Source organism: Bufo gargarizans, chromosome 1, assembly GCF_014858855.1.
Source record: "Bufo gargarizans isolate SCDJY-AF-19 chromosome 1, ASM1485885v1, whole genome shotgun sequence".
Lineage (NCBI taxonomy): Eukaryota > Metazoa > Chordata > Amphibia > Anura > Bufonidae > Bufo > Bufo gargarizans.
The window spans coordinates 395,411,183-395,439,097 of NC_058080.1; the positions used below are offsets into that span (position 1 = coordinate 395,411,183).

General features: G+C 44.1%; 1 protein-coding gene and 1 long non-coding RNA gene across 2 annotated transcripts in view; one reads left to right on the forward strand and one right to left on the reverse strand.

Moving 5' to 3' along the window:
* RNF38 (ring finger protein 38) overlaps window positions 1-27,915 on the reverse strand; it is a 315,609-nt gene that overhangs the window by 177,008 nt on the left and 110,686 nt on the right.
* LOC122920956 lies at window positions 17,619-24,164 on the forward strand. Its single transcript, XR_006386948.1, has 4 exons — window positions 17,619-17,739; window positions 21,677-21,773; window positions 21,916-22,081; window positions 23,288-24,164. It is a non-coding gene; the product is annotated as an uncharacterized LOC122920956 (long non-coding RNA).

The window sequence follows — 27,915 nt, forward strand, 5'->3', positions numbered from 1 at the left end:
GAATTTGGTAAAAGTTGTAATCATAATGATCCGCTGAATAAACTTAAAGGGATTGTCTCAATTCAGCAAATGGCATTTGTCATGTAGACAAAAAGTTATCACGAGGCACTAACTAATGTACTGTGATTGTCCATATTGCCTCCTTTGCTGGCTGGATTCATTTTTTCATTAGATTATACACTGCTCGTTTCTATGGTTATGACCACCCTGCAATCCATCAGTGGTGGTCGTGCTTGCACACTATAGAAAAAATCACCAGCCTCTCCGGTGGCTGGGACTATGGGAGCTCACATAGGCTGGTGCTTTTTCCTAAAGTGTGCAAGGACGGCTACCCCTGCTGGACTGCAGGATGGTCGTGACCATGGAAACAGGCAGCGTATAATGTGATGGAAAAATGAATCTAGCCATAAAAGGAGGCAAAATGGATAATAACAATACATTAGTAAGTGCCTTGTATTAACTTTCTCTACATGATAAATGCCCTTTGTTGAAGTGAGACATCCCCTTTAACATACCCACTTTTGGCATTTTATTGGCATTAGGGTTGTCACGATCCCAAAATTTTGATTAGATTTTGATTCCATTAAAAAGGATTACGATACTGGATACCATTCGATACCACATGAAAAAAAAAAGCCGAGTGCATTTATGGAACGTCCGGCCCATAATAGTTCTATATGTGATACCGCCGCCGGCACCCGCTGCCTACACTTGAATTAATCTGTTAATTACATTTATTGGTGGCGCAGTGGCCACAGTCCCTCCCCTCCTCTGCAGTGCTCTCTCCCCATTGGTGGTAGCAGCACAGTGGGGAGGGAGAGACTCCCTCCTTCTCCACTGTGCTGCTAAGGAGAACATGGCATGTGCTGAGAGCGGAGCATGCCATGTTCTCTAACAGGGGGTTCAGACCTGAGCGTTCTGAAACGAGCGCTCTGTATGCGCGATTGTACGGGCGTTTACAATCGCGCATACAGAGACAGGCGTGCACACATTGTCGCGCGTTCCCGAATATCTATGTGCGGGAACGCGCGACAAGCGCCCCAAAAAAAGCTCAAGAACTTGTTTGAGCGTCGGGCGTTTTACAGCGCGATCGTACGCGCTGTAAAACGCCCAGGTGAGAACCATTCCCATAGGGAATCATTGGTTTCTCCGTGTTGAGCGTTTTACAGCGCGTAGGAACGCGCTGTAAAACGCTCAGGTCTGAACTTAGGGTAACAGATTCTAGGCTGCACAGCAGCGCATCCTAGTATCATTAAATAGTAAGACCCAGTATCGTATCGATCCAGGTCTAAAAGTATCGATTGGGTATCGATACTTTGATACCCGGTGCAACCCTAACTGGCATTCCTTCTTTTTTCCATTTCCACCTAACAGATAATGGCCCTGACAATTTCTTAACCTAACCCCTGTACCATAATTAAAGCGCTCATTGCCCATTGCCCTTCGGCTGCCCATCTCTTGCCCCTACCTGGTGCTGCCTGAGGTGATCGCCTCACCTGGCCTCATTGGTGGTACACCCCTGAATGAGGACAAAACTGAACAAACTTGAAGGGAGTGCATCAGAATGCATTCAGCTCCATTTCATTGCATTCCCACGACACACACTAAAACGGCTACAAGCAGCGTTTTTTTGTGTACAGCATGGGATACTAAGCAAGAAGGATCTGCCATGAAACACCATGTAAGTCAATGGTGACGGATAAGTTTTTTCGGACATGGAAAAACAGATCTGGGTTCCATTGACTTACAATGGTTTTAGTGCCGGATACATCTTGTTCATTTTAGAGATAATACAATGGGATCTGTTCTGAACGGATGCAGACGGATGTATTATTAAACAAATGCATGTTTGCTGATCCCCTGACGGATCCAGCAAAAACGTAGATGTGAAAGTAGCCTTAGCTACTTAGTGCAGTTTTGAGCACTGACAGCAGTGGAACTGGAGGCCGTAGGAAAGTAAAACAATTAATGGCCTGTTGATAATAGTCGAGAATGGTGGTGACCGATTCCCTTTAAAGGGAACCTGTCATGTGGATATTTGATTATAATCTAACTAATTATATACAATCATTAACTACTAAAAAGTACCTTAGATGTAGTCACTTACTGGTGTGACAGATGGTTACCTCATATTATACACACAAAGATGCCGCATGCCGCATGCTAAGGCTACTTTCACATTAGCGTTTTTCTTTTCCGGCATAGAGTTCCGTCACAGGGGCTCTATACCGGAAAAGAACTGATCAGGCATATCCCCATGCATTCTGAATAGAGAGCAATCCGTTCAGGATGCATCAGGATGTCTTCAGTTCAGTCATTTTGACTGATCAGGCAAAAGAGAAAACCGTAGCATGCTACGGTTTTATCTCCGGCGCAAAAAACTGAAGACTTGCCTGAATGCCAGATTTTTTTCCATAGGAATGTATTAGTGCCGGATCCGTCATTCAAAATACCGGATTGCCGGATCCGTCCTTCCGGTCTGCGCATGCGCAGACCTTTAAAAATTAGGGAAAAAAAACAAAACTGATCCGTTTTGCCTGATGACACCGGAAAAACGGATCCGGTATTGCAATGCATTGCAATGCATTTTTCTGACTGATCAGGCATTTTTCAGACTGATCAGGATCCTGATCAGTCTGAAAAATGCCTGATCAGTCAGAAAAAATGAAATCCGTTTGCATACAGTTTGCCTGATCAGGCAGTCAGTTCAGGCAACGGAACTGCCTGCCGGAATCAAACAACGCAAGTGTGAAAGTACCCTAATGCTGATTTGAGTCCAGCGTGATGCCATTGAGTCCAGCGTTTATTTAATTAACAGCTATAGAAACTCCCCTGCCCACCTGCTGCTGATTCAGTTGGAAAATAACTGTCATTCAGCAGCAGGTGGGTGGGGAGAGTCAGGAGCTCATAAATATTCAGGACTCATTATTGTGAGCTGGAGCTTTTCAATACAAGATGTTGGCAGATTGACTGGGTCAGTTAAAGAAAGTGACCCAGCATTTTGCTAAGAGAATCAGTCACTTATTTATGTTGCCCTTAGTTAGGACTATAAAACTGGTGACAGGTTCCCTTTAACTTATAATGGGTTAGAATACTGCACAGTATTACAGCATGCTGCTCTATTCTGGCCTTCAAAAACCAACAGAATCCAGACAAAGAAACTGAATAGAAAGTATGAACAGAGACTTCTATGAGTCATTGGGAATTAGTTTCTCGTTTTAGCTCACCTAAATACCTTTTTTCAATGGAATTGAAAAATGAGGGCTGCGGGAGCCACAAAAATGACTTTTATATCCAAATAAAGGGGCATCTGTTTCTACAGATTATGGTTGGAGCCGGCTAAATAAAAAATGTTTACTTCACCTTAAAGAGAAACTGTCACCTCTCCTGACATGTCTGCTTTAGTAAGTACTACTTGTATTCTCCGTGAAATAATCCCTCCCCACTGTGATCCGGCTGCCGCTGCGCCACCAGTATTACCCTCAATACAAATATACACCGACCATATCACATACCCAGCACCCAGTCTCAATGACAGGAAGCGGCGATCCTGCAAACTGAGGGAATTAACCCCTTAAGTTCAGCACCTGAGGGGTTAATTGGTGCGGTTTGGCGGGATCCCTGTCATTGAGGCCGGGTGCTGGCCACATTACACAGCCGGCACACGGCCTCAATGACAGTTCATATTTGTATTATGAGGTTAATTACAGTCATTGGTGGCATAGTGTGCCCCCCCATACCCCAGTATTATAAGTTATTGGTGGCGCAGTGCACCGAACCTCTTCAGTATTATAATCATTGGTGGCGCAGTGCACCCAACCCCTCCAGTATTATAAGCATTGGTGGCGCAGTGCACCCAACCCCTCCAGTATTATAATAATTGGTGGCAGTGGCTACAGGGTCCCCTCCCCTCTTCATTGGTGGTGCAGTGGTAGCTTCTGATCGAAGCCCCAGCAGTGAAATCTGGGGCTCTGAATAGTTACCATGGCAGCCAGGATGCTACTGAGGCCATCCATGGCTGCCATGGTAATCTCCATGCTGTTGTGTGTACTATGCACAGGGCAGCAGGGACAATGAGAGATCCTATTCACCGCAATAGCGCTCTATTAGGGTGAATAGGACAAGGGAAGAAAATATCCCAGTTCTAGCCCCATAAGGGGGCTAATAGTTATTAAATAAGGTAAACATATGGATAATAAGGATAGGACTGTTCTATTATGGGCCGCACGTTCCATAAATTGCGTAATGCACACTTTTTTGGGCGTTTAATTTTTCTTTTGCGTGATATCGAGTATTGCATAACTTTTTTATGGGACCAAAATTGAATACAAATTTTGGTATTGTGACAACCCTAGTCACGGGGGTATAAGTCCTTTAGGTCACAAAGAAATGGCATCTAGTGGCTGTAAACCCCCAGAGCCAGGAGGCCGGGGCTGAGAACAGTCTCTGCACTCTGGGGGCTGCTGCACAGAGAGGCCGGGGCTGAGAACAGTCGCTGCACTCTGGGGGCTGCTGCACAGAGAGGCCGGGGCTGAGAACAGTCTCTGCACTCTGGGGGCTGCTGCACAGAGAGGCCGGGGCTGAGAACAGTCTCTGCACTCTGGGGGCTGCTGCACAGAGAGGCCGGGGCTGAGAACAGTAGCTGCACTCTGGGGGCTGCTGCACAGAGAGGCCTGGGCTGAGAACAGTCGCTGCACTCTGGGGGCTGCTGCACAGAGAGGCCGGGGCTGAGAACAGTCGCTGCACTCTGGGGGCTGCTGCACAGAGAGGCCGGGGCTGAGAACAGTCGCTGCACTCTGGGGGCTGCTGCACAGAGAGGCTGGGGCTGAGGACAGTCATTGCACTCTGGGGGCTGCTGCACAGAGAGGCCGGGGCTGAGAACAGTCTCTGCACTCTGGGGGCTGCTGCACAGAGAGGCCGGGGCTGAGAACAGTCGCTGCACTCTGGGGGCTGCTGCACACAGAGGCCGGGCTGAGAACAGTCTCTGCACTCTGGGGGCTGCTGCACAGAGAGGCCGGGGCTGAGAACAGTCGCTGCACTCTGGGGGCTGCTGCACAGAGAGGCCGGGGCTGAGAACAGTCGCTGCACTCTGGGGGCTGCTGCACAGAGAGGCCGGGCTGAGAACAGTCGCTGCACTCTGGGGGCTGCTGCACAGAGAGGCCGGGGCTGAGAACAGTCGCTGCACTCTGGGGGCTGCTGCACAGAGAGGCCGGGGCTGAGAACAGTCGCTGCACTCTGGGGGCTGCTGCACAGAGAGGCCGGGGCTGAGAACAGTCGCTGCACTCTGGGGGCTGCTGCACACAGAGGCCGGGCTGAGAACAGTCTCTGCACTCTGGGGGCTGCTGCACAGAGAGGCCGGGGCTGAGAACAGTCGCTGCACTCTGGGGGCTGCTGCACAGAGAGGCTGGGGCTGAGGACAGTCATTGCACTCTGGGGGCTGCTGCACAGAGAGGCCGGGGCTGAGAACAGTCTCTGCACTCTGGGGGCTGCTGCACAGAGAGGCCGGGGCTGAGAACAGTCGCTGCACTCTGGGGGCTGCTGCACACAGAGGCCGGGCTGAGAACAGTCTCTGCACTCTGGGGGCTGCTGCACAGAGAGGCCGGGGCTGAGAACAGTCGCTGCACTCTGGGGGCTGCTGCACAGAGAGGCCGGGGCTGAGAACAGTCGCTGCACTCTGGGGGCTGCTGCACAGAGAGGCCGGGGCTGAGAACAGTCGCTGCACTCTGGGGGCTGCTGCACAGAGAGGCCGGGGCTGAGAACAGTCGCTGCACTCTGGGGGCTGCTGCACAGAGAGGCTGGGGCTGAGGACAGTCATTGCACTCTGGGGGCTGCTGCACAGAGAGGCCGGGGGCTGAGAACAGTCTCTGCACTCTGGGGGCTGCTGCACAGAGAGGCCGGGGCTGAGGACAGTCATTGCACTCTGGGGGCTGCTGCACAGAGAGGCCGGGGGCTGAGAACAGTCTCTGCACTCTGGGGGCTGCTGCACAGAGAGGCCGGGGCTGAGAACAGTCGCTGCACTCTGGGGGCTGCTGCACAGAGAGGCCGGGGCTGAGAACAGTCGCTGCACTCTGGGGGCTGCTGCACAGAGAGGCTGGGGCTGAGGACAGTCATTGCACTCTGGGGGCTGCTGCACAGAGAGGCCGGGGCTGAGAACAGTCTCTGCACTCTGGGGGCTGCTGCACAGAGAGGCCGGGGCTGAGAACAGTCGCTGCACTCTGGGGGCTGCTGCACACAGAGGCCGGGGCTGAGAACAGTCGCTGCACACTGGGGGCTGCTGCACAGAGAGGCCGGGGCTGAGAACAGTCGCTGCACTCTGGGGGCTGCTGCACAGAGAGGCCGGGGCTGAGAACAGTCGCTGCACTCTGGGGGCTGCTGCACAGAGAGGCCGGGGCTGAGAACAGTCACTGCACTGCGCTCTGTGGGCTGCGGTAATATGGCTGTAGTGTGTAGGGACTAAGACCCATATGGGAAGCACCAGTCTTTAGTAAATGACCCCCAATGTTTTATTTGACTGAAAGGCATCTTTATGATGCCAAGGTGCCCTTCCTGACAAAGAGAGGCCGGGGCTGAGAACAGTCGCTGCACTCTGGGGGCTGCTGCACAGAGAGGCCGGGGCTGAGAACAGTCGCTGCACTCTGGGGGCTGCTGCACACAGAGGCCGGGGCTGAGAACAGTCGCTGCACTCTGGGGGCTGCTGCACACAGAGGCCGGGGCTGAGAACAGTCGCTGCACACTGGGGGCTGCTGCACAGAGAGGCCGGGGCTGAGAACAGTCGCTGCACTCTGGGGGCTGCTGCACAGAGAGGCCGGGGCTGAGAACAGTCGCTGCACTCTGGGGGCTGCTGCACAGAGAGGCCGGGGCTGAGAACAGTCACTGCACTGCGCTCTGTGGGCTGCGGTAATATGGCTGTAGTGTGTAGGGACTAAGACCCATATGGGAAGCACCAGTCTTTAGTAAATGACCCCCAATGTTTTATTTGACTGAAAGGCATCTTTATGATGCCAAGGTGCCCTTCCTGACAATGTGCACCTATGATGGGCACACTCTGAACAACCCACTTATCAGGGTTTTCCGCTAGGATGTTCCATTTTCTATGGGAGCGGTGAAGATGGCTGATCGCTGCTATCTTCAGCACTCCCATAGAAAATGAATGGAGCATCAAAATTGGAGGGGAACGGAGACCCCGTTCTTGGTGGGCAACTAAGAGATATTACTGCATGGGGGCATAAAGGAGACATTATAATGTATGGGGGCAACAAGGAAACACGAGTACATGTTTTGAGTGTTTTATTTTTCTAAATGGGCATTTATCACAATATATATCATTATCGTGATAAATTTCTTAATAGTGGGAATATTTTTTATATCGCCCAACACTAGTCTTGCTGGGTGTTCCTCAATTTTCTTTTTGCCTGCAGCAGGAGTATGGAAATATAGTTGCAGATATCTCCCTGTTCCCAACCAGGATTGAGAAGATGTCTAGAACTTAGATTGTGAGCCCCATTGGGGACAGCCCGATGCAAAAAAAAAAGCCTGTAAAGTGCTGCAGAATATAGTAGTGCTATATGAGTGCATACAATAAATAAATAAATGGCTGCTAGTACTGTTACCTTACTGCAGTCACATGTCCAAGGGTAATGCTAGATAACGGAAGCATGAGGACTAAATCCTAGTACACATGGTAGTAGTGGTGTGGCATGTGCCCTCCACACTAACATGGTCACTGTTTTTTAAGCAGAATACTGGTTAGATTCTAAAGACATTTTGGGAGAAAAAATTGGTGTTTTTGTTAAAATTATGTAGTGATATATCGGTTCACTGTTCATTTAGCAATATTTCTTTAAAGAGATTATCCCATGGTTAAGGGGTTATTACAGAATTTTAATATTGATGGTCTAGCCTCCAGGTAAGACATCAATATCTGGTCAGTGGGGGTGAAGGGGAGCAGTGCTGCAGTTACAAGCTACGTCCACTTCACAAGGGATGGAGCTGTCTAGTTTCAGCGTCGGAGCTAATATGAAACAGCTGATTGGTGGTGCTGTGGGCTGTCAGACGCTCTTCAATAAGATATTGATACCCCATCCTGGACAACCCCTTGAATGTAAAAAAAATCATATAGTACATGATAATCTCTTTCTAAGGCTACTTTCACACTAGCGTTCGGGTGTCCGCTTGTGAGTTCCGTTTGAAGACTCTCACAAGCGGCCCCGAACGCATCCGTCCAGCCCTAATGCATTCTGAGTGGACGCGGATCCGCTCAGAATGCATCAGTCTGGCACCGCTTGGGCTCCGCTCCGCTCACCAAGCGGACACCTGAACGCTGCTTGCAGCGTTCGGGTGTCCGCCTGGCTGTGCGGAGGCAAGCGGATCCGTCCAGACTTACAATGTAAGCCAATGGGGACGGATCCGTTTGAAGATGACACAATATGGCTCAATCTTCAAACGGATCCGTCCCCCATTGACTTTCAATGTAAAAGTCTGGACGGATCCGCTCAGGCTACTTTCACACTTAGAATTTTTTTTACAATATAATGCAGATGGATCCGTTCTGAACCGTCTGCATTATATGAGCGGATCCGTCTCAGACGGATCCGCTCTGAACGCAAGTGTGAAAGTAGCCTAACAAAGCTAGACCCAGCTCTGTACCTCACATGGATCCCGAGATCTCCCCAATCATTGATCCAGTTGCTCTGTTAGGTTTTCTTCAGGTTGGCAGCTCAGGGGAAGTGTACTTTTATCAAGGTGTGTGTCCTTTCTGCTGCAGCGCTCTCCCTATCACAGCTCAGAGCTCACCTGACTTCTCCACAACGCAACTGATGGTCCCAACCCCATTTATAAGGCAAGAAATCCCACTTATTAAACCTGACAGGGCACACCTGTGAAGTGAAAACCATTTCAGGTGACTACCTCTTGAAGCTCATCAAGAGAATACCAAGAGTGTGCAAAGCAGTAATCAAAGCAAAAGGTGGCTACTTTGAAGAACCTAGAATATGACATTTTCAGTTGTTTCACACTTTTTTGTTAGGTATATAATTCCACATGTGTTAATTAATAGTTTTGATGCCTTCAGTGTGAATCTACAATTTTCATAGTCATGAAAATAAAGAAAACTCTTTGAATGAGAAGGTGTGTCCAAACTTTTGGTCTGTACTGTATATATATATATATATATATATATATATATACACACACACACACTGTATATACATAAATATCTAAATTTCACATTCATGTTAGTTTCTAGAAACCATCATTGCTGATGGAGAATTATCTTAAAATATCATTTAATGTTGGGACAGCCCCTTTAATGACTCGCTAATAGTGCAGCAAATTAGAACGATGTAAGTAAATCACAGATAAACAGCTTTGATATTAGCATAAGTCCAATCACGGGGTAGTCTGGAAAGTCTCGTCTTCCAATACCAGTGTGATGTTCCTCCACATTTTGCCGCTGTAAACATCTTATTCCTATGTGTGTAATCGATGAACTGCTGCAGGAAGTAGTTTCAAGTGACTACTCCAAGAAATAAAGACGTCTTATTAGCATAATATAAATCACTACACTCTTCAGCAGGTTGATTGTTGAAGGCTTCTAAAGGTTAATTTACTGCATCTTGATCCACTTTACTTGTCTTCTTCATATTGTTGTTGTCATTTATCTAATCTTGCCAGGATGAAATATTCCTGAATATTCAGAGACTCCTTTTTTCTTAATCAAAATTGACCCACTACATTCTGGGCTCGGTTGAAGAGAGACATAAAAGATGTATATATCAGTCTTTTAGATGGTGCACTATAACGTGATGGAGTTTACTTTTGTATGGTGTGTCCGTATAGCAGCATAGTCTCCCCATAATGCTTGTATGGTGTGTCCGTATAGCAGCATAGTCTCCCCATAATGCTTGTATGGTGTGTCCGTCTAGCAGCATAGTCTCCCCAAAATGCTTGTATGGTGTGTCCGTCTAGCAGCATAGTCTCCCCAAAATGCTTGTATGGTGTGTCCGTATAGCAGCATAGTCTCCCCATAATGCTTGTATGGTGTATCCGTCTAGCAGCATAGTCACCCCATAATGCTTGTATGGTGTGTCCGTCTAGCAGCATAGTCTCCCCAAAATGCTTGTATGGTGTGTCCGTATAGCAGCATAGTCTCCCCATAATGCTTGTATGGTGTGTCCGTATAGCAGCATAGTCTCCCCATAATGCTTGTATGGTGTGTCCGTCTAGCAGCATAGTCACCCCATAATGCTTGTATGGTGTGTCCGTCTAGCAGCATAGTCTCCCCAAAATGCTTGTATGGTGTGTCCGTATAGCAGCATAGTCTCCCCATAATGCTTGTATGGTGTGTCCGTCTAGCAGCATAGTCTCCCCATAATGCTTGTATGGTGTGTCCGTATAGCAGCATAGTCTCCCCATAATGCTTGTATGGTGTGTCCGTCTAGCAGCATAGTCTCCCCATAATGCTTGCATGGTGTGTCCGTATAGAAGCATAGTCTCCCCATAATGCTTGTATGGTGTGTCCGTCTAGCAGCATAGTCTCCCCATAATGCGTGTATGGTGTGTCCATATAGCAGCATAGACTCCCCATAATGCTTGTATGGTGTGTCCGTCTAGCAGCATAGTCTCCCCATAATGCTTGTATGGTGTGTCCGTATAGCAGCATAGACTCCCCATAATGCTTGTATGGTGTGTCCGTCTAGCAGCATAGTCTCCCCATAATGCTTGTATGGTGTGTCCGTCTAGCAGCATAGTCTCCCCATAATGCTTGTATGGTGTGTCCGTCTAGCAGCATAGTCTCCCCATAATGCTTGTATGGTGTGTCCATATAGCAGCATAGACTCCCCATAATGCTTGTATGGTGTGTCCGTCTAGCAGCATAGTCTCCCCATAATGCTTGTATGGTGTGTCCGTATAGCAGCATAGACTCCCCATAATGCTTGTATGGTGTGTCCGTCTAGCAGCATAGTCTCCCCATAATGCTTGTATGGTGTGTCCGTCTAGCAGCATAGTCACCCCATAATGCTTGTATGGTGTGTCCGTCTAGCAGCATAGTCTCCCCATAATGCTTGTATGGTGTGTCCGTATAGCAGCATAGACTCCCCATAATGCTTGTATGGTGTGTCCGTCTAGCAGCATAGTCTCCCCATAATGCTTGTATGGTGTGTCCGTCTAGCAGCATAGTCTCCCCATAATGCTTGTATGGTGTGTCCGTATAGCAGCATAGACTCCCCATAATGCTTGTATGGTGTGTCCGTCTAGCAGCATAGTCTCCCCATAATGCTTGTATATGGTGTGTCCGTCTAGCAGCATAGTCTCCCCATAATGCTTGTATGGTGTGTCCGTCTAGCAGCATAGTCTCCCCATAATGCTTGTATATGGTGTGTCCGTCTAGCAGCATAGTCTCCCCATAATGCTTGCATGGTGTGTCCGTATAGAAGCATAGTCTCCCCATAATGCTTGTATATGGTGTGTCCGTCTAGCAGCATAGTCTCCCCATAATGCTTGTATGGTGTGTCCGTCTAGCAGCATAGTCTCCCCATAATGCTGTAATACAACGTGTGGGAATAATTCCATCATTCTCCAGTGTTTCATATGAATCCCTGTGTCTCTCTATGAAGCCAGAATGCTTTAGGCCTCTTTCACACTGCCGTTAGTAGTTCTGGCAAAGAACAGCCTCCGGATGGAACAATCTCTGGTTCCGGCATTGCTGGATGTTAGTGGAATGGCTACTGGCCCTATTAACTACAGGGGCCATGACTATGCATGCAGGTGTTTTTGTAGGCCAGATTTCCACCAGACCCCATTATAGTCAATGGGGCTGGCGGCTATTTCAGTAACATCTGGCAATGCCAGAGAGCTCTGGCAAGTTGTCCTCTGCTGGAACTACCTGCCAGAACTACTAAAGGCAGTGTGAAACTAGCCTTAGGCTACGCTGCGCTGTGGTTTGCAGATCGCAAAACGCGGAACAGGCCACCTGTTATAGACATGCATATTCTTGTCCACAAAACGGACAAGAATAGGACATGTTCTATAAAAAAAATTGTGGGGCCACGGAACGAAGCAACGGATGCAGACAGCACACGGAGTGCTGTCCGCATCTTTTGTGGCCTCGTTAAAGTGAATGATTGTGTGTATGAGGCTTTAGTCTACAGTAAAAAAGTTTAACATTTAGCAATGTTTTGGTTTGAGAGGTTTTACTCTAAGTGTGTGTTTTTTTTCAATCATTTTCACGTAGCCTTCTCTAGAACGCATATACAAAATTTTATAGAATAAAAACGCTACGAAAAGAGTAAGGTTAGGTACATATAAAAAGCAATCCAAGAACGCTTCAAAGGTTTGGAGTTGAGTTTTTTTAACGTGTTTTAAAATACAGAAAAAAGTGTGTGTGAAAGAGTCCAGATAGTGTGTATAGAAATAGTTAATTCCCATCTTTCCCTTTAATTTGCCGTTTCTTCAATTGAGCATACTCACAATATGATGTGAGTAACAAAACTCTTATAATACAAAAAAAATAAAATCTAAAATCTGAATTCCCCATTGTTTTATATGCATAAAATATACGGTGGACGAACGCCCTTTTTGATCCCGACCTAAGACACTTACAGACCTCACAGCAGCTTCAATGTGTTAAAGGGAATGTGCCACCTATATCTGGGCTTCCCGCTTTTGCAGCATCACGATCAGCGCGCGGCTGAAAGCATCTGCAGAAACGTCTTTATAGAGATGAGTGCCCACCGCCCAGACTTATATAGACAATGGGCAGTTGGCAAGTGTTTAATGGACCCCTGTAAAGAATTCATATATTAATATAGGAGGCAAAAGGTTCTCTACCCAAACACAATAAAGAAAAATGCACTTTTGCTTTAATCACCCAGAAGACCATCTGAAGGAAAAAATACCAACACTGATGCAAATGAAATCTAAAGGTAAGCAAAACAGTGATGTGTCAGTAATTCTGTGAAGATTCATCGAATGTACAATGGTACACTGTCTGTGGCATTGTATGGTTAATGTGATTTCAGTACCGTTGTATGTTGGAGATATTGTATCCTGAGAACACTATTTTTAGGCACCACTAGGGGCGCTTACATATAGCTGTTTTTGGATGGGACATGCACAATTCAATTATACCACTGATTAGATATTTATTTTGCTGATGACCAGATTTGACTATTCACATGCAGTGATGGGCCTAACTGTCATAACAAAATGACATTTTTAGGTTAAACACATAAAAAAACAAACAACTATGTCAGGAATTCCTGTTCTGTACATGTAGCTTTTAAGCAGTCATCTCATTATCATCACAGGGAGGATTAGAATGACAGCTATAGCCTATATGTAGATAACCCAGGATCCACCATTCACAATAGATGATATCACAACTTATCTACTCCCCCCCTGACCTCTCCTAATTTAACAAGTCTCCTCCAGTTCATTGTGTCTATGATCCATGTGGCTGCTCTCAAAGGACAGGAAGTCTTAAAATATTTTAAGCCTAGCGGCCAGTGTGAAAAGCTGCATGATTTTAGGGTCTTTATTAAATATAGTGACATGGACAATTAAAAATAAATCCCCAAAACTTCTAAAAATATGTTTAAAATAAAAACTTGATTTAAACAATAGGCCATTTCCTGATGATAGTATAAATATGCGGCACACGGAATATTCTTTTCAATTTAAACGTAATTTTTTTAGTGCTTTTCACAATAGGAGGCTCACGATCCAGTTTATAGGAAATTCAATGCTGCGCAACCACTATCCATATATGAGCCGGATGTTTCAGTCCATAGGGACCTTCTTCGGTGACTTGGAATTTCTACAGAAAAATTATAGCGCATCTATAATGAGGTATCTGAACCCTTTGTGATAAATGAAGTATTCAATATATATATATATATACACACACAATTGATTATATACATAGTAAGTATAAAGGCCAATATACAGAGGAAAAGTGGTGGAAAGAGAGAGCACGGGATGTACTTGACAATATTAGAGATGGTAGCTGGTAAATGGTATATAGCAGTATGGTGGTGGTTGTATGAAGTACAGCTATACAGTCATGTGAAAAAATTAGGACACCCTTTGAAAGCATGTGGTTTTTTGTAACATTTTTAATAAAAGGTTATTTCATCTCCGTTTCAACAATACAGAGAGATTAAAGTAATCCAACTAAACAAAGAAAACTGAAGAAAAGTCTTTTCAAGATCTTCTGTAAATGTCATTCTACAAAAATGCCTATTCTAACTGAGGAAAAAGATAGGACACCCTCACATGTATTCCCTCTTAAATTGGCTCAGATCTCACACAGGTATATCACACCAGGTGCACATAATTAGTAGATCGTTACTCTGCATGTTGAATGAGGCTTGCCCTATTTAAACCTCAGACATTTAGTTTGGTGTGCTCCTGACTGTTGAAGTGAGAGTGAGCACCATGGTGAGAGCAAAAGAGCTGTCAGAGGACTTCAGAAAAAAGATTGTAGCAGCCTATGAGTCTGGGAAGGGATTTAAAAAGATCTCAAAAGATTTTGAAATCAGCCATTCCACTGTCCGGAAGATAGTCTACAAGTGGAGGGCTTTCAAAACAACTGCCAACATGCCCAGGACTGGTCGCCCCAGCAAGTTCACCCCAAGAGCAGACCGCAAGATGCTAAAAGAGGTCTCCAAAAACCCTAAAGTGTCATCTCGAGAACTACAGCAGGCTCTGGCTACTGTTGATGTAGAAGTACATGCCTCTACAATCAGAAAGAGACTGTACAAGTTTAACTTGCATGGGAGGTGTGCAAGGAGGAAACCTTTGCTTTCCAAGAGAAACATCGAGGCCAGACTGACATTTGCCAGAGATAAAGTTGACAAAGACCAGGACTTCTGGAATAATGTTCTTTGGACAGATGAGTCCAAAATTGAATTATTTGGACACAACAGCAGAGGACATGTTTGGCGTAAACCAAACACAGCATTCCAAGAAAAGAACCTCATACCAACTGTGAAGCATGGAGGTGGAAGTGTCATGGTTTGGGGCTGCTTTGCTGCAGCAGGACCTGGTCAGCTCACCATCATAGAATCCACGATGAATTCTACTGTGTATCAGAAGGTGCTTGAAGAACATGTGAGACCATCAGTTCGAAAATTAAAGCTGAAGCGGAACTGGACCATGCAACATGACAATGACCCAAAACATACTAGTAAATCAACCAAAGATTGGCTGAAAAAGAAGAAATGGAGAGTCCTGGAATGGCCAAGTCAAAGTCCAGATTTGAATCCCATTGAGATGCTGTGGGGTGACTTGAAAAGGGCTGTACGTGCAAGAAACCCCTCAAACATCTCACAGCTGAAAAAGTTCTGCATTGAGGAGTGGGGTAAAATTTCCTCAGACCGATGTCGAAGACTGGTAGATGGCTACAAGAACCGTCTCACTGCAGTTATTTCAGCCAAAGGAGGTAACACTCGCTATTAGGGGCAAGGGTGTCCTATCTTTTTCCTCAGTTAGAATAGGCATCTTTGTAGAATGACATTTACAGAAGATCTTGAAAAGACTTTTCTTCAGTTTTCTTTGTTTAGTCGGATTACTTTAATCTCTCTGTATTGTTGAAACGGAGATGAAATAACCTTTTATTAAAAATGTTACAAAAAACCACATGCTTTCAAAGGGTGTCCTAATTTTTTCACATGACTGTATATAGAATATGAGGTACTCTTCTATTAGGGGCCAGCTGTTCCGTTCCGCAAAATACGAAATGAACACGGACACCATCCGCATTTTTTGCAGATCCATTTTTTGCGGATTCATTCATTTCAATGGGTCCGCAAAAATAACGGAAGTTACTCCATGTGCATTCCGTTTCCGTATGTCCGTATTTTTGTTCCGCATGAAAAATAGAACATGTCCTATTATTGTCCGCATTACGGACAAGGAGAGTACTGTTCTATTAGGGGCCAGCTGCTCCGTTCCGCAAAATACAGAATGCACACGGACGTCATCCGTATTTTTTGCGGATCCGTTTTTTGCGGACTACAAAATACATACGGTCGTGTGCATGAGGCCTAATTCTCATATTTTTTACATTAACCATTTAATAACCTCTTTAAGGGAGTTGTCTGAGCTAAAATATTTTGGTAAAAGCAGCGAAGTTATTAAAATAATCCTAAAATGTTATACTCACCAATTCCCCTGATTGTAGCCGTGCTGTCATGTTTGTGACTGCAGTGATGACGAGCCCATGTACCATATGTGAATGCTGCAGTCAGTCACCGGCCTCAGTGGTTTACGTGCGATATATGAGCCAGGTGGGAAGGATCAGAGCAGCTGCGCTAGAACGGCGGAGATTCAGAATGATCTATATCGGTTTTCGTTTATTTTTTAGCTTTCCTGCCTAGTGCTAAAAAAAAACCTCTGATAGCCCCTTCCATACATATTATATTAATGGTGGGGGATTTGCAACCAATCTAATGTATAGTTGGGGATCATCTCTTGATGTCGATCAATATCAGTCCAGGGCTACATGATGACTTTTGTCGCACCAATGTCAGGCGACATGCTGCGACATGACAGTAGCAAAAAATCCATCCAAGATGGATTTTTTTGTGACTTTAGCAGTCGCGGCATGTCGCAGTGCGACACCATAGACTATCATTATAAAAATTGTTGCGTGACATTGGTGCGACATCAATGTCGCAGTGTAGTTGTGCCCTATGTGTCGCGCGACACATGTCGTAGTGTAGCCCTAGCCTTAGGCCTCATGCACATGACCTTTTGTGTTTTGGGATCGGCAAATTGCGGATCCACAAAAAAAAAACGGATGACGTCCGTATGGCATCCATTTTCTTTTTTTGCGGATCCATTGTAATAATACCTATCCTTGTCCGCAAACTAGAAAAAAATAGAACATGCACTATTATTTTTGTGGGGGGCTACGGAGTGGACATTTGGATGCGGACAGCACACCGTGTGCTGTCCGCATTTTTTGCGGATCCGTTGAAATGACTGGGTCTGTATCCTATCCGCAAAAAAAAACTAAACGGAAAGGACACGGAGATAAAATACGTTTGTGTGCATGAGGCTCCTTCCAGCCCATTTGGTCAGATTGCAATCTTCTTGCACTGTGCTTCCTTGATGGTTTATTACGCATACATTGCCTACAGAAGTGTTGCTAATAGGATCTTCTCAGGGAAGTAGGGTTATTAGACACTGGAACCGGCTGCTGCTTCCTCACGTATGTCACAGTATTCTGCTGTTAACTTATCAAATCAATTCATCGTATTACTAAATACATGGAGAACCCTGCAGACATTCCATTATCAGAAGCACAACGGATCGACATGTCTGCAAGAAGATGACAAATCAGAAAAGTTATATTACTTGTATCCCTCTGTTACGAGGAAGCAGCTCTGTTTGTGGGGAAATGCTGGATTATGTGTTATCCTGCGCATAAAGAGACAGTCTACTCAGTATTGGGGTCAAGCATGGTCCCCTAGGGGCAGTGCCAGGTTTCACGTAGCTGGGAGGCTGCCAGCTCCTGCAATGCTGACTGCTTCCATGATCACAGACAGGTGTGACAGGCTGCAGAGCATTCCAGCCCACACAGGAAACGCTGAAGAGGTTCAACGCGGCCAAGACTAACATAGCACAAAGTAAACACAGCACACCGACAAGACAAGGCCCCGACTTTTAGTGCATACTGTTACAGCGTTATCAGATACGGGGGCGCAAAGCGCCACATCGGGGGATACCTTTCGGGTTAGTGGCTTAAGGTGATGTACAGACAGGTGTTGTTGCAGGCTGGAGTAGACTTCAGTTTCTGGGCACAGAGTGTCAGAGATGCCACTAATTTGCCACCTGCCTCTTAATAAATTAGGCGTATCTTACTCTTGTGGGAGTTCTGTATGGGAACCTGTCTTGATGAATGTCCCCCATAATCTGAACCAAGATCACATGGGCTATGTGATAAATGTGACTGACATGTTTCTGAGATTCACCGACCCATTTCACCTACAGGAGCTTTCATGATATCCCATTCTAAATCCATAGGCATTAAAGTGGTTTTCCCAGCTCAGACAATGGGGGGCATATCGCCACCTCTGGGATCTGCACATACACCGAGAAGGAGCCCTGAAAGTTGTGGAAGGCACACTGCGCATGCGCAGCTGCCCTCTATTTATTTCCATGGGGCCGCCGAAAATAGCCGTCGGCCCCATAGAATGAATGGGAGCAGTAGCCACCACCTTCCCCACACTGTTCTTGATGTAGGTGCGGGTCTCGGGGTTTGCAGATTTACTAATACCATCTAAAAGATAATGTAATGGCTCATGCACACGACCATATGTATTTTGCGGTCCGCAAAACACGAATCTGAAAAAAATACGGATGAAGTCCGTGTGCATTCTGTATTTTGGGGAATGGAACAGCTGGCCCCTAATAGACCAGTCCTATCCTTGTCCGTTATGCGGACAATAATAGGACATGTTTTATCCTTTTGTGGAACGGCCATACGGAAACAGAATGCACATGGAGTCACTTCCGTTTTTTTTGCGGTTCTATTGAAAACAATCCGTTTGTGTACATAACCCCTAAACGTAGACCAGACAGTCATAATCTGTGCCAAATTTAACAGTGTCTGATGCTGGATTATTAATTTGGTGAATTGCAGACATACAGTTGCAAGAAAAAGTATGTGAACCCTTTGGAATGATATGGATTTCTGCACAAATTGGTCATAAAATGTGATCTGATCTTCATCTAAGTCACAACAATAGACAATCACAGTCTGCTTAAACTAATAACACACAAATAATTAAATGTTACCATGTTTTTATTGAACACACCATGTAAACATTCACAGTGCAGGTGGAAAAAAGTATGTGAACCCTTGGATTTAATAACTGGTTGAACCTCCTTTGGCAGCAATAACTTCAACCAAACATTTCCTGTAGTTGCAGATCAGACGTGCACAACGGTCAGGAGTAATTCTTGACCATTCCTCTTTACAGAACTTCAGCAATATTCTTGGGATGTCTGGTGTGAATCGCTTTCTTGAGGTCATGCCACAGCATCTCAATTGATTGAGGTCAGGACTCTGACTGGGCCACTCCAGAAGGCGTATTTTCTTCTGTTTGAGCCATTCTGTTGTTGATTTACTTTTATGCTTTGGGTCGTTGTCCTGTTGCAACACCCATCTTCTGTTGAGCTTCAGCTGGTGGACAGATGGCCTTAAGTTCTCCTGCAAAATGTCTTGATAAAGTTGGGAATTAATTTTTCCTTCGATGATAGCAATCCGTCCAGGCCCTGATAGTAATCTGTCCAGGCAACTTTACAGTTGGGAAGAGGTTTTGATGTTGGTGTGCTGTGCCTCTTTTTCTCCACACATAGTGTTGTGTGTTTCTTCCAAACAACTCAACTTTGGTTTCATCTGTCCACAGAATATTTTGCCAGTACTGCTGTGGAACATCCAGGTGCTCTTGTGCAAACTGTAAATGTGCAGCAATGTTTTTTTTTGGACAGCAGTGGCTTCCTCTGTGGTATCCTCCCATGAAATCCATTCTTGTTTAGTGTTTTAAGTATCGTAGATTCGCTAACAGGGATGTTAGCATATGCCACAGACTATTGTAAGTCTTTAGCTGACACTCTAGGATTCTTCTTCACCTCATTGAGCAGTCTGCGCTGTGCTCTTGCAGTCATCTTTACAGGATGAGCACTCCTAGGGAGAGTAGCAGCAGTGCTGAACTTTCTCCATTTATAGACAATTTGTCTTACCGGGGACTGATGAACATCAAGGCTTTTGGAGATACTTTTATAACCCTTTCCAGCTTTATGCAAGTCAACAATTCTTAATTGTAGGTCTTCTGAGAGCTCTTTTGTGTGAGGCATCATTCACATCAGGCAATGCTTCTTGTGAAGAGCAAACCCAGAACTGGTGTGTGTTTTTTAAAGGACAGGGCAGCTGTAACAAACACCTCCAATCTCATCTTATTGATTAGACTCCAGTTGGCTGACACCTCACTCCAATTAGCTCTTGGAGATGTCATTAGTCTAGGGGTTCACATACTTTTCCCACCTGCACTGTGAATGTTTACATGGTGTGTTCAATAAAAACATGGTCAAATTTAATTCTTTGTGTGTTATTAGTTTAAGCAGACTGTGATTGTCTATTGTTGTGACTTAGATGAAGATCAGATCACATTTATGACCAATTTGTGCAGAAATCCATATCATTCCAAAGGGTTCACCAACTTTTTCTTGCAACTGTATATGTCTGACTTCACATCAACTATTGGTTGGCTTAGGACCCCTTAGAACACTGACCGATTATTAGGTCAATTATCAGGAATGAAGGTTTGAATGCTCGTTCCCAATAACTGACCCATAAAAAGCTGATGCCTATCACCCGACAAACAAGCAAAACCCTCGTTCTTTGCACCTCATCACCCTATGTAAACAGGTTGTGCTGCTGACAATACACAACGTGAATTGGTTACAAACAATTGTAATAATAATTGTTTGGCCCCCATATATTTTACATCTTTTTACAAAAGACCCTTTAAATGTGCGCCGATTAACTTGAATATCATAAACTGGTGCTCACTATTGGCCTGGACCATTTAAGAGGACCTTTACTTTGCGCCAAAATTTCCATATACCCCAATAAAACATATAAATATGGGCTGTTCTAATGGGAAACCTCTTCAAAGGGGTTGTGCAGTGAGTAGATCAGAATAGGTAATTTATATAAGATTAGTGAGGTCCTGACACCCGGCACCCCCGCCAATCAGCTGTTTGAAGAAGAGGCAGTGCTCACTGCGTGTTGTCTCACTTGCAACGGCAGAGTGTAATTGCAAGTGTTTGTTCCATTCAAGTAAAGACGAGTAAGAGGACGCGCAGTGTAAAGAGGAAGCAGCGCTTGTGTGGGCAGCGCTGATCGGCGGTAGTGTCGATCCCCACCAATGTGATATAGATGACCTATCCTGATGATAGGTTATCAATATCTACCCGCTGCACAACCCTATATTAGTAATACTTTTAATATCTTAATGTGTGCCACTGTCTAATCAGATATTTTCCCCGTTATTGACCAGGACCAGCAAAGTTAATGAAATTTTCCAAATCTTATGTACACAGTAAGTTTTTTTTTATGTGCAGAAATTGACCTGCCGTGCAGATTTTGAAATCTGCAGCATGTCAATTATTTGTGTGGATTTTCTCTGCAGCTTTCACCCTTTTGCAATGCAAATAGTGAGATTTGGGGCAAATCCGTGATAAAACCCATAAAAAAAATCTGTGAATAACACGTGCAGATTTCTTTGTGGAAACGCAGAAAATACTCATAATCTACTCTGCCGTGTGCATGTACCCTCACTGTGTGTTATTAAAGTCAAAGTATCGTTAACACTTGTCTACAACATATTCATTCTGTCGCCAGTATACTGGGCTTTATAATAAGTACATAGAAATGAAATACAGAAATGAGGGAAATCAAAAACATTTTGTTTCATGACAGAATTGTTTCCTTTTTTTTGTATTTTATGAGATTTTCCAATGATTTCTCAAAGGCAAACAATAATCCCTGGTCTCTCAAGAAGACATAATGATTTTGCTGCCTAATTAATGAGCTCAAAGCTGAAATTTGACACTAGAAACACTGAAGTGTTTGAATAATTTGGCTGCTTTGTGTCTTGTTTAGAAAAACATATGGAGAAGACAAAGATAAGAGACCCACTAGAGAGTATGTCTCATAGGAACGTCATAGGACGGCGCAAGAAGAAACAAGACGCATTATGGTGAATGCGACATTATTTCTTGAGGGTCCTTATAAATTTGAGTATGGCAACCTACATATGACTTCACTCAGCTACATATTTTTACAATATCTGCCATCTACAGACCCATTAAAATCTTTTACTAGCTTTACTCTTTCTACAGGGTCCCAAAAGCTTATACGAATATATGGTTCCTGATCTCTCCTCCTTCTTTCTTTGGCCACTCTTCACCTGATCTTTGGAAGACTGTGGAATACAAATCCAGGGAATACTGTATAACTTTACACAGACTTAATGCAAAACTCTGAACTGACTCATCCTAAAAAGGGGTAAACGGAAGTCTATATAAGAGTATAAATGTATATTTATTTGGTCTGCCTGCAGACACTACTATGTGAAGCTCACTATATACCCAATTATACAGTTCCCACTGAACTTAAAGGGGTGTCCTAGTTAAAACAAGTTATCCTCTATATAATGGATAGGGGATAACTGTTAGATCAGTGGGTCCAACAACGAATATAGGAATGGAGGTCTTATGTCCCCCATTTGAATAGAGTGATGACTGAGCACCACCACTCCATTCAAGATCTATGGATTTCCAAAGACAGCCAAGCACTGGACTTGGCAATCTCCAGCAGAGATAAATGGGGCAGCACAGTGCATACTTGATCTAACAGATATATTTATTTTTATCCTCGATCTGGTGTTGTAACGCAATACTGCCGAAATCTGTATGCAATGAGCTCCCCCTAATGGCGGCTGCAGTATATTTTTTTTATTTCACTAAATGACCATGAGAATGAAAGCCGCTTGCGCAGTTCAGTCCTGGATCCCCTCTCAGCACAAGTGGTGTGGTCCGTCTTTATGGTGGGTATGGCACTAACTAATGCTGGGCGATTATGACAAAAAAATGAAAATTGTGATTAATTGAACATGTAACCTCGATTTCGATTATTGAGTGATTATTTTTTTGGGGGGGGCTTGGGCCTGACTTCGGGTGTGGCTTAGTACGGGCTGTTATACGACAACAATGGTTTGATCATATTTTGATTTTATTTCTCTATTAAGGACACTCCTGTGTACTTGTTGTACATATGAATTTTGGGATATTTTTTCTAATGGAATCGTGCAGATTTTAAGGATTTTAAAATAACTAAAGAAAACACACACAGATGAGCTGTTTGAGGTCACATATTGACATTAATGTATTAATTTATTATTAGTGTATTAATGTATTTAGTGTCTAATGACTCCACATTTGCAGTGCTTGGCTTCTTACCCTGGCGCTAGGATGCGATTCTCGTTCCCAGAGCAGCAGCAATGATGCTGGAAGTACGCAGCTTAAAAAGGCCCCGGTGCTGGGACTACCAGCAGAGGGAGCGTGCTGGCACCCCAGTATGTTCCTATGCAGCGCGAGTTTAAGGAGACCGCCCGGGCCCCATATGACGTCACAAAAACAGATCTGAAAAAAACAACATATGCAAAGTGCCGTCGGTAGGCTATGCTTTATTGTTTTTTCTTTGAATATTTAGGTTCACCCGTGAACATCACTGAATGAATAAATGTGTGGAAAAAAGAACAACTCTCGAAAATGTAACATTACTGCTTGCAGGAATACAAGTTCAAATGGTTCAAGAATTCTGGTTTCCAGGACATTACCTGTTGACAAACAAAATTACCATTTTTTAACTTTGATACATGATGCAATTTAATTGCTGGTGAAGAACAGGAAGTTAAACTTTGATAAATGTTCCCGCTATGCAAAACCTTTCTTGAAAACAGCTCATCTGATAACATCAAGGTACAATAAATTATTCAACCAGAGAAGAACACAGAGTGAGACGAAATCTCTAAAGGTGATCAGCATTATACTGGGATGACAAGAAGACACTGTTATTTGTGGAAATGAATGCCATACTAACTAGTTCATGGGCTGAGCCGTTCAATAGAAGCTCTTTCAATGTCATAAGACTTTCAGTTAAAAGAAATGCAGGCAGGGATTGAGGGATGGGTGTTTTCATATTGCTCTTCTACAAACTTTATAATTGTGCTACCCCTGTTGAAAAATAAAAAGGTGTCCCGGTTTTAAAACTAACATTAAAGAGTGCTATGTTTCCGAAATTGGCAAGGTAGACACGTCCCGCATTTTCAGAGTTGTCTTCATTCAAAGGAAAACTTTCCGTTCATTAGATAATAGTTCCCGTTCTGTAAGATGCTCCATGGTAACAGACTATAAACTTCTTCTTTATCTGTGATGTCATTAACAAGCACCAGTTCACAGTCTGCGCCTTGGAAGCACCTGACAATAATAGAGGTCAGGCGACAAACGGCAATGAAAGGGATGATTTCCTTTATGTGGGTTATCCCCTACATTTTTCAAACCAGCACCTGGATCTGAATACTTTTGTAACTGAATGTAACCCATTATTTAATAAAATGTACCTGTGCCACCTGATGTTTGTTCTTTTCATCATTTCTCTGTCCACCTCAGAGGTGGTCGCACATGTTAACTGGCCCTTTCTTCTGTTAAAAGCTGTGACAGTTATAGGAAGAGAGCTGCAGCAGAAAGTACATGCCGCCTGAGCTGTGATAGAGAGAGATGTAGAAGAAAGCATACACCCCTAAGAAAAGATACCCCCTCGCTGCCAGCCTTAAATAAATCTAGCAATCTCTGGATCCATGTGGGGTCCAGGACTGGTTCTAGCTTTCTGTTACAAAGAGATTGTCATATACTACAAACCGGATTCCAAAAAAGTTGGGACACTAAACAAATTGTGAATAAAAACTGAATGCAATGATGTGGAGATGGCAAATGTCAATATTTTATTTGTAATAGAACGTAGATGACAGATCAAACGTTTAATTCAAGTAAATGTATCATTTTAAAGGAAAAATACGTTGATTCAAATTTTCACGGTGTCAACAAATCCCCAAAAAGTTGGGACAAGTAGCAATAAAAGGCTGGAAAAAGTAAATTGGAGCATAACGAAGAGCTGGAAGACCAATTAACACTAATTAGGTCAATTGGCAACATGATTGGGTATAAAAAGAGCTTCTCAGAGTGGCAGTGTCTCTCAGAAGCCAAGATGGGTAGAGGATCACCAATTCCCACAATGTTGCGCAGAAAGATAGTGGAGCAATATCAGAAAGGTGTTACCCAGCGAAAAATTGCAAAGACTTTGCATCTATCATCATCAACTGTGCATAACATCATCCGAAGATTCAGAGAATCTGGAACAATCTCTGTGCGTAAGGGTCAAGGCCGTAAAACCATACTGGATGCCCGTGATCTCCGGGCCCTTAAATGACACTGCACCACAAACAGGAATGCTACTGTAAAGGAAATCACAGAATGGGCTCAGGAATACTTCCAGAAACCATTGTCAGTGAACACAATCCACCGTGCCATCCGCCGTTACCAGCTGAAACTCTACAGTGCAAAGAAGAAGCCATTTCTAAGCAAGATCCACAAGCTCAGGCGTTTGCACTGGGCCAGGGATCATTTAAAATGGAGTGTGGCAAAATGGAAGACTGTTCTGTGGTCAGACGAGTCACGATTCGAAGTTCTTTTTGGAAATCTGGGACGCCATGTCATCCGGACCAAAGAGGACAAGGACAACCCAAGTTGTTATCAACGCTCAGTTCAGAAGCCTGCATCTCTGATGGTATGGGGTTGCATGAGTGCGTGTGGCATGGGCAGCTTGCATGTCTGGAAAGGCACCATCAATGCAGAAAAATATATTCAGGTTCTAGAACAACATATGCTCCCATCCAGACGTCATCTCTTTCAGGGAAGACCCTGCATTTTTCAACAAGATAATGCCAGACCACATTCTGCATCAATCACAACATCATGGCTGCGTAGGAGAAGGATCCGGGTACTGAAATGGCCAGTCTGCAGTCCAGATCTTTCACCTATAGAGAACATTTGGCGCATCATAAAGAGGAAGGTGCAACAAAGAAGGCCCAAGACGATTGAACAGTTAGAGGCCTGTATTAGACAAGAATGGGAGAGCATTCCTATTTCTAAACTTGAGAAACTGGTCTCCTCGGTCCCCAGACGTCTGTTGAGTGTTGTAAGAAGAAGGGGAGATGCCACACAGTGGTGAAAATGGCCTTGTCCCAACTTTTTGGGGATTTGTTGACACCATGAAATTCTGATTTAACATATTTTTCCCTTAAAATGGTACATTTTCTCAGTTTAAACTTTTGTTCCGTGATTTATGTTCTATTCTGAATAAAATATTAGAAGTTGGCACCTCCACATCATTGCATTCAGTTTTTATTCACGATTTGTATAGTGTCCCAACTTTTTTGGAATCCGGTTTGTATATGATGTCAGATTTGAATTTTTCACACTAATTATGAGATTACCCCATTAAATGAATACAGCTTAGATAAGGTTTTTATGTATCATGCTTATACAGAATTCTGCTGGCTAAAGAATGGGATGGAATTGGAAAAAAAGCAATTCCTACCTTATTTTATGGGTTTTGTTTTATTTCCTTTATACAATTCACCATACTGAATAATACTTTTATTGTCACGCCCTGCCCTGTGGGTGTTCTGAGATCTGTCAGAGTTGCTGCACGTGACTCGATCTGACAGTTTGTTTTGAGTTTGAACAGAATCCCACCTCCTATCAGGTGTGGTTTGTTTGGTCATTGGGGAGGCTATTTATTCCTCTCTCTCCCTATAGCCTTTGCGGGTTATAGTTCTTCCTTGTTTGTTTGCTGGAATTTTTGGTGGATTGTCTGCTCCAACTCATCTAAAGATAAGTCCTTTTCCCTTCTGTGTCTGTTTTTACTAGGCCCCTAGAGTGACGCTAGCTCCTTTGGTGGTTCAAGGAGCTGGTAGTTTCTTTCCCTCTTCCCTACTGCTGAGGGTTTGGTCCAGTGTGTTTCAGCTTAGGTACATGGGCATGTGCATATCTACCATCGAGATATGCACATGGGCATAGCAGCGTAGGGAAAGTCTTTTAGGGATTGCTAGCAGGTGACCCCTTTGTTCCCTAGTTATAGGGGCCTAGTCAGTTATTTTGTTTGCTTTGCCATTTCCTGTTTCCTTCCCTTATCTTACCTACCGAGACATTTATATTTTAATAGGTTGGCAATTTCTGATGTGGCGATAACAAAGACCTTTATTTATTTTTTTTATAATTTTTATTTGTCAAATGGTAATGGGGGAATTTTCATTTTTTTTTACTTTTCAAAACTTCTCTTTACTTACTGTTTTATCCCCACCCCCTCTCTCCGGGAACTTCAACATATTATCATTAGATCGCATATACCATAGACTGCAATAGCTTACCGCTACAGTCTATAGGAAACTCACTGTGTACCTATTAAGCCTTTAGGCCACAGGCTGACATAGCAACCGAACTGCTCCTGCGTGCTGCACTCCCAGTAAATAACGGCTCAGATGCTGTGGTCACAATGATGTTCAGGCTATGCGGGCTTCTCCTGCCCTTAAGACACTGCATATGATAGGACTCCTGACCATGCTCTGTAAAACTACTACACAAATATGTATACTTAATAGACCGCTGAGATCTGTTGTCTCACTACATTATGAAAGCATAAGGGACCTGACCGGTTCTCCTAAAAAGATTACAACAGTACAGTAATAAGTTGGTATAAAGTACCAACCTAAAGTCTATTTTATGTTTACACATTAGCAATGAAATGATATAGAGAAAATAAACTGCATTTCAGGACGGAGAAAGTCAGTGGTTAAAAAGTCTAGTAGTAAACTTTGCTGTGTATTAGAGAAACAGAAAGATGATTTATAGCATAGGTAACTTCTGAGTAAATACGATGTCCTGGCTGGTGTAAACTAAGATCCTAGGTGTGGAGATAAACAAGCAACAATGGAGCAACCTGCCAAACAGGCCATGTATGTCACCTTAGTGATAGAGCTGCTTTTATAGAAGGGTAATACATAAATACTTGTTCTACAAGTAGCCCGGGTACTAATTTTATTCTAGGAGCCTTTTATTTTTTTTGGCAAACTTGAGCAATGATATTTGATTCTGCATGTTTTCTTCGATGGGGAGTTCCACTTCGGGTAAGCTGATAAGCATACAGAATGATGGCGGGTTTACACATCTCGACAGTAGGGCAGCGTATTGGGGACAAACGTTTCTGCAAACGCTTGTTCC